Below are 13,725 nucleotides of genomic sequence, written 5' to 3'. Positions count from 1 at the left end.
AAAGTCGGGGAAAAAAACAACATTATTTTGAATCAATTTTGAGAAAAAAAATTTACCTGCACCTAAAAAGTTTGGATGGCAACTAATTTTCTTTTCAATTTGTCAAGTCCTGCTATAAATGCATTATTTATAAAAGATGTGAAACATTCATATTTACTTTTCTCAGCCTTCATATATGCTGTCTTTTGGGTTATAAAAATGCAATTTCCGAAATATTATATGTCCATCTGTTTCATGATAAACAGTACTTTCTGGATTTTATTCATAAATTTTTTTCTTTTTGATATGTTAATGCCATTGTTAATAGTATGTGTTAAATTGTATGTTTTTAATGCATATTTTTATTGAACTTAAAACAGGCTCGAGTAAAACCATAAAACATTTTTTGAACCATTTTCTGTAATTTTTTCTGAACTATGAATTATATTATTCACTTCACATTATCATCTTATTTATATGAGAACATATTTTTTTGTTAAAAGATTGTGTGAATATTGATCAGTAGTAGTATTGCAATAGGATTTTGTTACACTAAAATTTTTAATAGTTTATTGAGTTGAATGCTGCTGTTTTGGATTCAGCAATAAACTATAGTCCTGGTCCAAGTCTAATCAGCCCTTGTGTGTTGGAAATGACCATGGTGTGAAAAAAATTATCAAATGATCAGGTTTCTGCTGTTGTCATTTGTGAAGAAATGTTTCTCCACCTTGAGCACAGTCGAATGTTTCATCTGTTAAGACTCTAATCTATAACAGTGCTTAACCCGAGCCTTTCTCTTTGACTTTCATGTAAATAAAATGTATTAGTCTTATCATTGAAGCGGCATTCAAATTAAGCTAACTTTTTTCAGTTTAAAAAAAAAATTCGGCCGTAGCTGCAGAGACGAAATATCAAGTTCAAATTCTATTAGACTACAGCTCTTCAGCCAGGAACTTTTCTTTCATCATGTTACAGGCCACCAAAGCCTTTATTCTTCAAGTAATATTGATATTTAAAAAAAATTCTCTTTTGTAGACACCAGTGAGATAAAAAAAATCTTCAGTAAAAGACAGGTGGCCACATCTGGGGGGGGGGAAGGTTTGTTATACTTCACTATTTTTAGGCAGCAAAAGAGGGATGACCATTAAGAGGGATTTCACTGTAGTAATATATACAGTTTCTGATTTTATCCGTAATGTCAATCGTCACTTATGTGAAACTTCTCTACATTCTCTCTTATAGGTCTATAGGTCTTGTCCAGCCCTGTTGCATATAATATTTCTGGATAAATCCCAGGTCGCCATGCTGACTGAAAAATTAGAATTGGTGCCTAATATTTTTTATGCACAATAACTTAATTGAAGTCGAAGGACAGCACAAAATTATTGAAAATTATACCAGCGTGTCTGCTAGCATGCAAAGAGGGTTTCCAAGTCCTGGACAAGCCAAAATATACAATAATTTGAATCAGTTTTGTCGGAAAAAAATTGCTTGGCCCCTATGAAATTCTGCGGTCGCTTAAATTTTTTTCAGTTGTCATTTTTTTTCATATTTACCAGAAATTTATACTGGTACACATGAAATCTCATTACAGCAATACTCAAAAACAATATTTTTTCAAGTCTTTTTTGGAAATGACTTTTCTCTAATGTTAAGCTGCTGCCTCTCAATGTAGGCCTAATGATAATCCCTCTATAACAATACATTTTCTTCGTTTGCAGAATATCATTACATTGAGGTTTCAATGTGCAATCTGACATTGGATTTGTCGCACATGTGCATGGCAATATTTCAAGCTTGGCTTCATTTGAAAAGCAAGAATTTGTGTTTAGTTGGGTATTTAGCCATTGTGTTTCATTGTGAATTTTTAGTGAAATGTTTTTCTATTTTCCTTTCTCAAACTCATGTAATTAAGTGTAGTGAAAGGGTAACACATCAAAAAAAAGGTGATAGCATCTGTATTTTTTTTTCTTAGCTGGGGGAAAGGAGGGGTGTGTAACCGCGATCTCTTAACACACTTCATCAGATGATCGATTTGTAGAGTTTTTGTTGTATAAATATTCGACCCCCCCTCCCCCACAAATACATAGTGAACATTGAACCGTACCTGAATTTTACCAAAGTGGCGTGTGACAATAAAATATCAGAGAACTTAGTTTGATGTCTTATTTTTTTTTGTTTGAAGTGGATTTGTCTAATTTTGTGTGCATATGTATTTAGTTTTCATGTTATATATGCGATCTAACTGTAATTCATAGAGGATTTTAAGTTCACTTGTATGGATGCATGTTTCATTATTTTGTATCGATCGCAGCACTTGCACTCTAAATTCACTATATTATCGTTGTCTATGAATGCATAGTTCTTTTCTACCCGTTCCATGCTTGCCATTTCTGTTTAATGAAAAACTTTTATGATATTGGTAAATAGATAATTTGAAGGTAAAGAAATTATTACATTTATTGCAGTTACTTTTTATCAATCATTACTTTCAATTTGTAATTTTGAAAATATTGTAGCTGGCGAGTTTACAAGCATTTTATTAGTGGGATATTATTAATACTCAAGATTATATAGTTTTTCATAAAAAATAATTTTTCCATGTTAGATATTGTCAGGTGCCCTATATCAGCATATGTCAAAAATTGTGACATACGTCGCAGAACAGTTTTAAGAAAAGTGTTGAAAATGTGCTATTATAGAAATTTTTACTGCAGAACATTTCCAGTCAGCTGAGGGTGCATTGCAGAATGATGCAAAACATACTGCTTTGGGGGTCAGGTGAAAACTGCAACTAGGTAATTTTTTTTTAGTGTTACAATGCTGAACACAGTGTATTCTTTTAGCATTTATTACTGAGACAAACAAAACGAACGAAGGTAAGCTCTTGCAGATTAAGTTTATTTGACTATTTTTTTGAGAAATGTTTTGAGTTGTTATACCTTGGTCTAGTCCAGGGGTTGTTATCCTTTTGTGTTCTGTAGATCCTTTATGTCAATAAGATGAAGGCCACACGTAACCCTTGACTGAAAAATGTTCAGCTAATAATGATGTAATAAGTTAATTGTTTTCTTATCCAAGCTCACCGTGACCCCCTAAACTTCTCCAAGGACCCCTGGTTAAGAACCACTCCCAGAGGGGCAGGCATAGAGGACCTCCTTCTCTTAACCAGATCATGATCCACCGCTCTGTCTAAATGAAGAGATATAAGCAGTTGGTTGAAAAAAGACCTTTGCCATGCCAGAAAATGTGCTTGTATGTGTTGTGTGAACCGGATGTAAAGTTTTTTTCAGTGTAATGCTTGTTATAGTACTGCCATCTGTCATAAATTTTTCAAACAAGGAGTGAAGTGGAATGATTGAATAATGGTATTGCTGTAGGTCTGTTGCTTGTGAGACATTTTAATGGGGAGTTTGGCTTGCATCTACGCCTTGGGAACCACTGGCGAAGGTGGGGGTTGAACTCGGGTGCTCGCGATGAGAGTTCATCACTATGACCACTCGACCACCACAGCAGCGGCATAGAGGACCCGTGTCCCTCAGAAGATGATCAAAATTAAAAAAAATCATATATATCAAAAGAAACTACTTGTATATGTTATCTTAATCAATTTCTATTCATCTAATTGCTTTTTTGAATGTTAGTCACTCAAAATTTCTCTGGGGAAGATTCCTTGTGCCTTTCCCTGAAACCTTTTGTGCCCCTCCAAAGGTTGACCCTGCGTGTGCCCCTGACCACTGATCTAGTCTTCATGATGACAAAGATTTTGTCTATATATTGTTATCGTCACAGACATCCCAGAGGCAGATGATAGTGGGTAAGGGGATGATGTGACCTCTTCAAAACACTGTGAATTACTATTTCATCACTGCTACTTCTTAACTATGCATGCAACTTGTACACATTCATCGATGGAATTTAAATAAAACTATTGAAATCAATAACGAATTGATACATGCCTAACATGTGTTTTGAGTGCATATGTGACCCTAACATATTTATGTTGTCAGAAATGTGTTTATTTCAAATTCTTGCTGTTGCTGCCGTCTTCCATATTTTGAAGTTAAGATGGTAAATTCTTGAATTTTCATGTTATGTCAGTATTGTGTTGTAGGTCTGCTTGCTCTCTGTGGAGAGACTTTTTTAAATGAAAGACTGGCTCGCATTCATGCCTAGAAGGTGGAAAACTGCAGAAAACCAACATCAGCTGACTACCACTGTGCATCAACAGGGTTTGAACCTGGATCATTACCATAAGAATCCAGCATGATGCCCACACAGCTACACTACTATTTTATCACAAATCAACTCCAGTCATATCACCATACAGCAATTTACTACTCATTGAGTTGGATTGGAAATGAAGGTGTGCCATCTATCCTGGTCACCTCAAATTTGGTGGGAAAAGAACTTTTTATCAATGTTTCTTCCTCAGATTGAATCCAGGAATCTGATGGTAACCTTCATGGTGGTAGACGAGCATCTTACCATTTCTCGAGTACACTGCGAATTACTGGAAATCATATCATTAGTGTGACTTGAGGGGTAACATATTAGTTTTAGTATGACATATATGGAAATAACTATCCTTGGACATGTGTGTCATGGATTACTTAGTTGTAGCAAATTGAGATGCATGCATAGATGCTTTTTTTTTGTACCATAAATAATCAATTTCGTCACTAATTTTCGAGTTACCTGGTTGTAGTTATTCACCCGACAGTATACTTATCTTTCAAACTTCTCTGAGATTAACCATTTTAGGTTTATAAAAAGAAAATATTCTCCAGAATTATGAGCATTTGTAATTAGTCGAGGGATTAGAAGTTTAGAGAGATTTGGTATTTCTACTATACAGTAGAATCTCCCTTTTCCAGAACTGTAAATATTGTTCCAGAAACATGAATGTGCAAATTTTCACTTTTTTTAATCAACTGGATGGATCCCTTAATTTTGCTATCTAAATTTTGTCAGAAATGCAAATGTGTATTCCTCCATCGAAACATGTCACACAACATTTTAGAAAAATAACCTTCATAGAGTGACATGAGTAGAGTAAACATTCAAACATCATTTCCCAAGTTCTTTATTTGTTTTGAATGTTCAAGAATTTTAACATTCATGTTTCTGGTATAAGGAGAAGATATGGTCGTAAAGCTGTAGAAAATAAAAAGTTTTAAAGCTAATAAATGCCTATAAATTTTAGATTTTTTTTCATTCATACAATTTCATGTAAATATAGGGGAAAAAAAAATTAACTCATATATTATTTGGACCGTTTCTTCTGTCACTGGCATAGCATAACTCTCTTGTCCTGCTAATATCCTTGAAATTTGCACATGTGAAAAATTATTTTAGTCCTGCATATGTAGGAGAGGTTTTCACTGTATTTGGGTTTTATCGCTTAATTCTTGTGCACTTCTATAGTACTGAGTTCAAAAGTTCTGGAACTTTTTTTATTACAGAAGAATGAATGCAGATGGAACCAGTTTATTTGGTGTTTCCTTCAAAGTAACTACCATGTACAATTATGCAGTTTTTTCTGCCATTGTTCATGCAAAGATGTAAATGCAGATTGCAAGCCTGCTTTTCGTCACATCCTCCAGTTCCTTCGTTTCTGCACTTTTTTGGAACCTGATAATCACTGTCCCTTAAACAAATTCTTTATCCGAGAAAAAATTCACATGGGGTGAGATCAAGGGAATAAGCTGGTTGTGGAAGTATTGGAGTGTGATGTTTTGACAGGTAATCTGAACCAGGAGGAACCCATGAGTCCTTAAATGACTATGGTTCCATGAGATGCAAGCAACCTGATCTTTAGAAGGCCAAATCGTGGGTGCTTATCACGAGAATGCGAAAGCTCATAGGCCCCTCCTGGTACCAGGTTTACCTGTCAAAACATCACATTCCGATACTCTCATAACTTGCTTATTCCCCCTAATCTTATCCCATGTGACTTTTTCATTGGATGAAGAATTTGCTGAAGGGCAACAATTCTTAGGTTCCAAAGAGGTGCAGCAAATAGTGAAGAAGACACTGGAGGTCAACAGGAGGTGTGACAAAAGAATATTTGCAATGCGCATTTAAATCTTTTTATGAATGATGGAAAAAAAATGCATAATTGCAAGGGTAGTTACTTTGAAGGAAACATCAAATAAACATGTTCTATCTGTACTCGTTCTTCCGCAGTAAAATAAGTTCCAGAACTTTATGAACTTAGTGGTAATTCTGATCCACTCTGTAGGGGTTGCTGTCATTGGTGGGAACAACAGAAACGACAAATAGTGGTAGTTTGAAAATATAGGGGCTGTCATTTTTTATATGTCATTCTATGACTAATGGGAGACATCTTGTTCACTTTGGTGCATGTATATTGACTCTTCTTCAAACATTATATGATATCGGGATAGAAATTTATATCATACTCCCCTATGTTTAGGGATCCAGCTCTTGAAATGGGTAGTGGTTGAGTTTTTCCTCTATCTTTGCTTTGGTACCGTTGCGTTGATCAAGAATGTTTGGGGGTGAGCTTGATACACGAAATCTTCCGACTTGATTATGTGTCTGTGTAAATCGTGATTGGATTACACATTATATTTATATAAATTCAACGATCTCTTTATTTTTTTTTCTGGTACACACAAAATTTCTAATATAGTTTTGTCTATTACTTGTTATACATGTGTGTATATATATAAAAACGTGGAAAATTGTAGATATGTCAAAACCATATTGTATTGGACTGTAAATTGCATATACATTTATATATACATATATACCTATTATATATTACATGCGCCGCTGCCATTAGGAATCCCTTTCCATCACCCGCGACATATATATAAAGCCGTAATTGTGTATTAAAGTTTTATGCAGAAACAGTGAACAAAAATTATGTTTTTATTGACTTTTTTCCCGTTAAATTTATTTTTTTTCCCCATCTCCTGAATTGTATAAATTTTTACACACAGCGCTTTTACTGTACACTGAATACGTACGTGCATGTCGAGTTACTTCTGTGTGTATGCATTCATTTTTTAGTATGAGAAATTGATTCCGAATATTAAATACATAGTTTGTTCTGAGATTTGTATTCAAGAAAGAGAGCACGAAAAATGTATTTGGCGATTAGGTAGATTATGATCGAAACTTTTGTTTTCTTTTGGATTAATAAAAATTATCTGTACTTATCCCAATTCATACTTGATATTAAGTATTAATGCATTGAGATTCTATTCATTTATTTGCTTTTTAATAGTCGGGGAAGATTTCAAATGGCCGGTCACTGTTTCATTCCATTCATTCTAAATATCTTTTGCAAATATTTCCGTTGAGGTTTTTTATGCATATCACAACTTCTTTGAAAATAGAATGTGGAAGGACTACCAATTTTTTTTTATGAAGAACACAGATGATTTTTACCTTGAAGTTTTTTAACACTAGAACGGCGGTAGCAGTCATTTTGATGGTGATAGTAAAAAAATCGACAAAAATTATTTTTCTTTACTGAAGCTTCTTAAAACTTTATATATCCAACCCCTGACTTATTTCTGCAGTAAACCCTTGTTCTTGTGCCAATCTTTTGGAATTTTGAACGAAGAGCTTGTTTCCACAACTAATCCAGTGTTTTGTTACATTAAAAAGAGGTTTGACTGGTTTTTTGATCTCGTAATTCGTCGCTTCATTATCACTGGGCAATCCACTGACAAGATTTGTAGTATAATACACTAGAGAAATTTGCAAAGAAATTTTGTGTAGGATGAAAAAACGAATAGACCCGGCAAATTCGGAGCTATGTAAAATACAATGCGCATGATGCCCTGAATGAATTCATTTTGTTGAAAACATGAACGACACTCTCATTAGTAGTACAATAAAATTTCATAATTTCTGCCAGAACTTTCGTTTGTCAGCGATTTCGATTTTGTGTGCGCATGGTATTCAAGACCTAGATTTCTGCTTACCAACTGCAGAATTATTTTTTTGCTCAGTCGAAAGCATGATATGTTGTAAAATAATGGTTCTCTACATCATCCAGCAGGGTCACCCTGGGCTGGAATCTTTGGTGGGGGGGCCCCTTCTACAGTGCATTTATAGGGTGAAGAAACAAAAAATGATAATAGTCTCGGCCTCCAGGCTGAAGCCCTGTCCATGGGTGAAAAATTAAGATTTATTTTTCTTCGTGCGACATTGTATTAGCGGATGCAATGAAATAGAAGCATAAAGGTCCGTAAAAACGCTAAATGAATAAAGTGCGACGACGAGTTTTTTTCTAAAGTATGTTTGAATGGTACAAAATGGATACTGGAGAAAAGCAACACCATGATAGAACATCATCTCTCCCGATATCAATGTTTGTATTAGAAGACTGTGCATTGTAGCATGTTTTGCAATCATATTCATTTTTTTAAATCAAATTTTTATATGTTTATTGGCAATGTGCATAATGGACCTGCCCATGTATATATATCTTGTTCAAGCTTAAGCTTAATAAGTGTATGATAATGTGCTTACACCACTTAGTGTGACGTGACAGAGCGTGGGTGTCTCACGGTTACTACCACTATCCCTATCAATCATATTAGTTAAATATCTCTACAGTGGTCAAAATGACTGCTACCGTCGTTCTATGTAGAACTTTTTTTTACCACTGAATTAAGAAATGCAGAGAATATATTCTTACTTAAGGAGTTTAAGAGCCTCTACAAGATGACAAAAGCCATGAAATTTCAAGTACCTGAGATAAACCGTCCGGATGCAATCGCATATCAAAGTAACTTTGCCATCAAAATGACCGCTTCCGTCGTTCTAGTGTTAAAAGGGAGATTTCTTTATTTCTATCGTAAGTGATCAAATACGAAATAGTGATATACTTGAAATAGTGATATACTTGAAATAATGACTGATTACATCTATGACTTTTGAAGCGCAGATTCTGCAGGCATGTTGCTTTCCTCTCTTCTCCTATGCGATTTATTAATTTTTATAGTCAAATATTTTTTATGTATACGTTACGGACATAAGAAATTTATGTTACAAAAATTTCGTAGTGTCATAATCTTAATTGATTTATTATTTATTATTATTGATTTATTATTTATTTCTATAATCTTGCAAGCTTTTTTTGGGGGGGGGGGGTTTCTGGATCTCTTAGAAAAATCCTCCATTTTTTCTTCTCTCTCAATACGTATAAGCTTAGTTAAATGAAAAATATCGAGTTAGTCTCGCATCGCGAGAATCCAGGTTCGACCCCCGTTGACGGCACAGTGGTGGTCGACTGAAGTTGCTTTTCCGCGGTTTTCATAACTTCAAGGTGCGAATGCGAGCCAGTCTCTCATTTGAAAGACTTTAGATCAGGGCCGTAGCGTACCTTCTAGAGGGGGGCCCCCTAAAAAGGAAAAAATTATGCAAAATAAGTATACATTTTTTTGTAAGGCCCCCATTCGGCTCGGGGCTCCGGTTGCCCCAGCCTATTTACGGCCCTGGGACAGATGGCAGCCTGACTAGAACACGAAAGACATACACAACTTTAAAACAATTGCGTTAGAGGCCACACATACACTCACAACACTCGTACGGATCCAGCATGAAATTAATTGGATAAGAATTTCGGGTAATTCGAACTTTTTTTGCTGTCTCCCCCCCCCCCCCCCCGGACCTTCGGATTAAGCAAGTTAGACCGTAATATGTATGTGTGAATATCAGCTTTTCTCCGTACAGTTTTTTTTTTTTCAAATTACTAAATATTTCCGGGGTGAAAAAATGACCAGCCTTTTTTTCAAAATGTTTACTCGTAATGTTCAAGAGGTATCGGGTATATATATGGGCGGAAGCGTTCAAATTTTCTGGAAATTCCCACGATTTTCTAGCGTTCTTCGTGTGCTATACAGTTAACAAGACGGGTCGATGAACTAACGAGGCGGCTGCTGCTTCGACACGTGTAACTCCACCCTCGTAAATGATTCCGGCGTAGTACGTGTTTTTTTTTTTTTTTTTTTTGTTTTTTGCCGATTGAGGGTCCTTTTCGTTTGTCTTGTGGTGATTCGCGGTGATGCTCCCTGGATATTTGATGCCCTGGATCAGAGACAGTGGAATAGTTGGAATAGTCCAAAGTGACGGATGATATTTAAAAGCAGAGAAATTAATGAATTAAACAAATACAGTTTTAGGTTATAAAAAGATTTTCCCATATAATAAGTCTAATTTAAGAGTCCCGCATGCGTTTGTTTTCCCCCGCTGAAATAAATATTTCCCGTAAGTTTACCCCAAGGTAGAGAGAACTCTTTCACTTCTATGTACCAATTATTGATTATAACTGATCAATAGATTTAATTATAGCTTTTATTAATTAATATCTTAATTTGTTTACAATGAATCCCGCTTAATACGCAGTCGGGATCATAAAATAATGTTCAACGCAATAAGCGGGTAAGTAATTATAATCAATAATCAAATACAGTAAAACCTCTCTGAAGCGCAGCTCCCAAATAAGAGAAGTCTATCAATATAATGAGGGGTCTATTCCTCTACTGGTTCGGAATTTTTACGAGTCATTGCTCTCCAAAATGGCGGTTTTTGAAGAACGAGATGGGGGGAAACTAGCTGAGAAATTGGTTGCACCTAATTCGTCTGCTTTTCAAATTATAATTTATAATTGTATTATTATATCCAAGTTAAATTGATTTCAAGCCCAAAATAAAATGTTAGTAGACCTTTAGAATTACGTCGATTCTACGGCCATCATCATCAGACGAGGAGCCCTTTCGAGTTGCAAATAATTCTCGTTTTTTTGTTGGGTTATTTGGAATAATCATTTCTATAGTTGAAATACGGCTACCCTCCCCTTGTTCTATTGTCGGAAAATTTAATTTTTTTTTTAATATTAACACGCTTGGCCCTGTGTGGCCGCACCCATGGGCCCCACATCGCTGAGCACGGGTCCTAGCTGGGTATACAAATTTATAGTGTGAAAAAAAAAAATTATGACATTCATCTCGAGACCCCAGGCTGGAGCCCGTGGCCGCATCTGTCGCAGACCCCCCTGAGGGCGGCTCTGCTAAATCGGATTTTACTAACGCATGCCGAATAAATATTCCTACAAAATTTCGGAATTTTCGGTGCAGTAGTTTTTTTTAAACTTACGGATGGTGCTGCAAAAACTTCAGAAATCCCATCTGTGAAAAAAACACATTTAAAGTTTGTTTCTCTTGAATACTTTTGCACTGCCATCAATTACTTCTTTCTTTTTGTTTGAAAAGGGTGCCCGCAATGTGTAATTATAAATATTCGCCGAAAACAACTCACTGTCATGTAATTCACCGGTAAGAAAATTCCCCTACAAACAATTCACCGAAAGAAATATTCATCGCTGGGGAAAATTCACCGTCTCTAACAATTCATCGACAACAGTTCGAAATGAGTGAGTGAGTTAGTGATTGAGCGAGCAATGACCGAATGACTGAGTCAGTGAGTGAGCGAGTGACCTAGGTAGCGAGTGATAAAACGAGTGCCTTATAGTGAGGAAGTTAGTGATAGAGTGAGCTACCTAGTGACAGGTCGGTTTTGCAGTATCCCTCAATTTTTCATCCAGCAAGTTGAGCTAAATAAAGTGGTCACTCTTAAATTTTCAGCTCCATCGCCCAAGCTTACTAGGTTGCTCGCTCACTCACTAGATCGTTCATTCTATCACTCACACGTGAAGTTGCTTACTCTGCCACTCACTCAATCACTAAGTCGCTCACTCACACACTATGTTGCTCATTATGTCATTCGCTCACGTACTATGGTCATTGAATCTGTCGCTCACTCACTTATTATGTTGCTCACTTTGTCACTCGCTCACGTACTAGTCGGAGAATTTGCCTTAAATCATTTTTGAAATAACCAATTGACCAATCGATATGAAATTTTTTGCATATCATTTGCAATTGAATGGAATGTATTGTAACGCCGATCTTGAAAAATCGACATTTCGAAGCCTCAGAGAGGTCATGACAACCCCTTAAACACGCATAGGTCACAGCAGAGAATAATGCTCGAATTAGTAGATCTTGCGCATGTTTTGTGTTTTGTGCTTTCTATCTCGACGTACTTCCGGCTTTTGGTCGATGATAAAATGCAGTGAGACTGGCCAAAACTGACTGGTCTGTTGTAACTTCCTGCTTTTATGGACATTGAAGGCAGCTAATTTTTTCCTTTTGTTGTTTGGAATACGAGGAAGAGAGGCGCTCTCACCGGTTACTTTCATCCGTGTTGTCAAATATAGAGTATCATGGTGAGAGAATCGATGATATGATAATTACAATTGAAGTAAGTGTTTTTTCCTTCGATATTAAGAATTTTTACCCATGGAGCAGTGGTTCTCAACTGTTCATGTGCCCATTGCTCCCCCCCTCCCTGAGCCAAGATTATAGTGTTTATTTTGCAAGAAAAAAAATTAACCCCCCCAGAAGCAAAGGAAAAAAAAAAAAAAATTGAAATCCCCCCTCGAGAAAATTCTGCGTACGCCTATGGATACACGTATACTTTGAAATGCAAATGCGTAGAAGGCTTGCGTACCATCAGAAATACGCAGGAGGTTTTTCGGACGATTAGAAATGTGTAGGAAGCTTGCGCAACCCCGATATAGAAACCCATAGAGTACCTAGTTTACCAGTGTACCCTGTCTATCTAGGCGTCTTATCCCGATACATTGTGCAATTGCCTTTGTTTAGCGCTTTTTTTTTGTTACGTTACCTTTTTTTCCCCGCCATAACTGTTGTTTTAAGCGTATCACCGGTTTGTGACTGGGACACTGGTTTTAAAACATTCATGTTTCAAGGAACCCCCCCCCCCCCCCCTCCTTAGAGTGCGTAGGAAGCTTGTGTATTGCCAGTGGCGTATTTACTCAATCATTCTTATAGCCCAAGAGAACTTCAAAGGTGCGACGGACGAATTTAAGTAATTAATGGTTAACAGGTAAGAACATTAAATTATAACTTGAGAAGAGCGGCAAAATTTGAATACTCGCAGGCGGTAAAGCTCTGGCGTATCCCTCGACGTAAGCATGACACTTGCGTGTCATTGCCAAAGCTAAAGTAATATTAACAGAGGATGAATAAAATTTTTTTCCTCAATGGTGTAAAAGATTAGTTAAGTTAACATCATTATTTTCAACAGATGGAGTCTTGCAATACCTCTTAAAATCCATTCGTCACTTGGAAAAGCAAAACAATAAGAATTGATAATTTTTTACTTTGAATACGAATTTATATTCCCATCCATTAAAATGAAATTACTCACGGATGAGCCAAATTTATCATTTGTAAATTTTTAAACATGAACTGCTACACAGCTGGTTATTATAATATTGGGGTCCATTAAAATGATTTTGATTTTTGAACGAATAGTAACTTTTGACCTAGTGGGACGTGATGTTCTTAATTTTTTTCATGAATTACTCTTAACGATTCTGACGACTGCTCTCAATAATTCTTGAATTATTTCTATGAGTATTTTTCTGCAATTATTTCAGTAATTCTGTAACTACTTTTTTTCATTAATGGATTTTTCATCTATTATGAAGTTATTTTTTTCAATAATTCTAAAATTATTTCTTTCATTAAGGTGTTTTTTCAGCATTTCTGTAAATTCTGTAATTATGTATACCTTTTGGATGCTGAAATTGGCTTCTCGAAATATACAGCCTATGTATGTGAAATCATATGTCGATGATTTCATATAGGCTTTTTAAAAATATTTTGGTTC

Source organism: Pholcus phalangioides, unplaced genomic scaffold (genome assembly GCF_987345545.1).
Source record: "Pholcus phalangioides strain wild (caught in Gottingen) unplaced genomic scaffold, Ppha-v1.0 ptg000015l_1, whole genome shotgun sequence".
In the NCBI taxonomy this organism is placed as follows: Eukaryota; Metazoa; Arthropoda; class Arachnida; order Araneae; family Pholcidae; genus Pholcus; species Pholcus phalangioides.
This window is presented reverse-complemented; position numbering follows the sequence as displayed.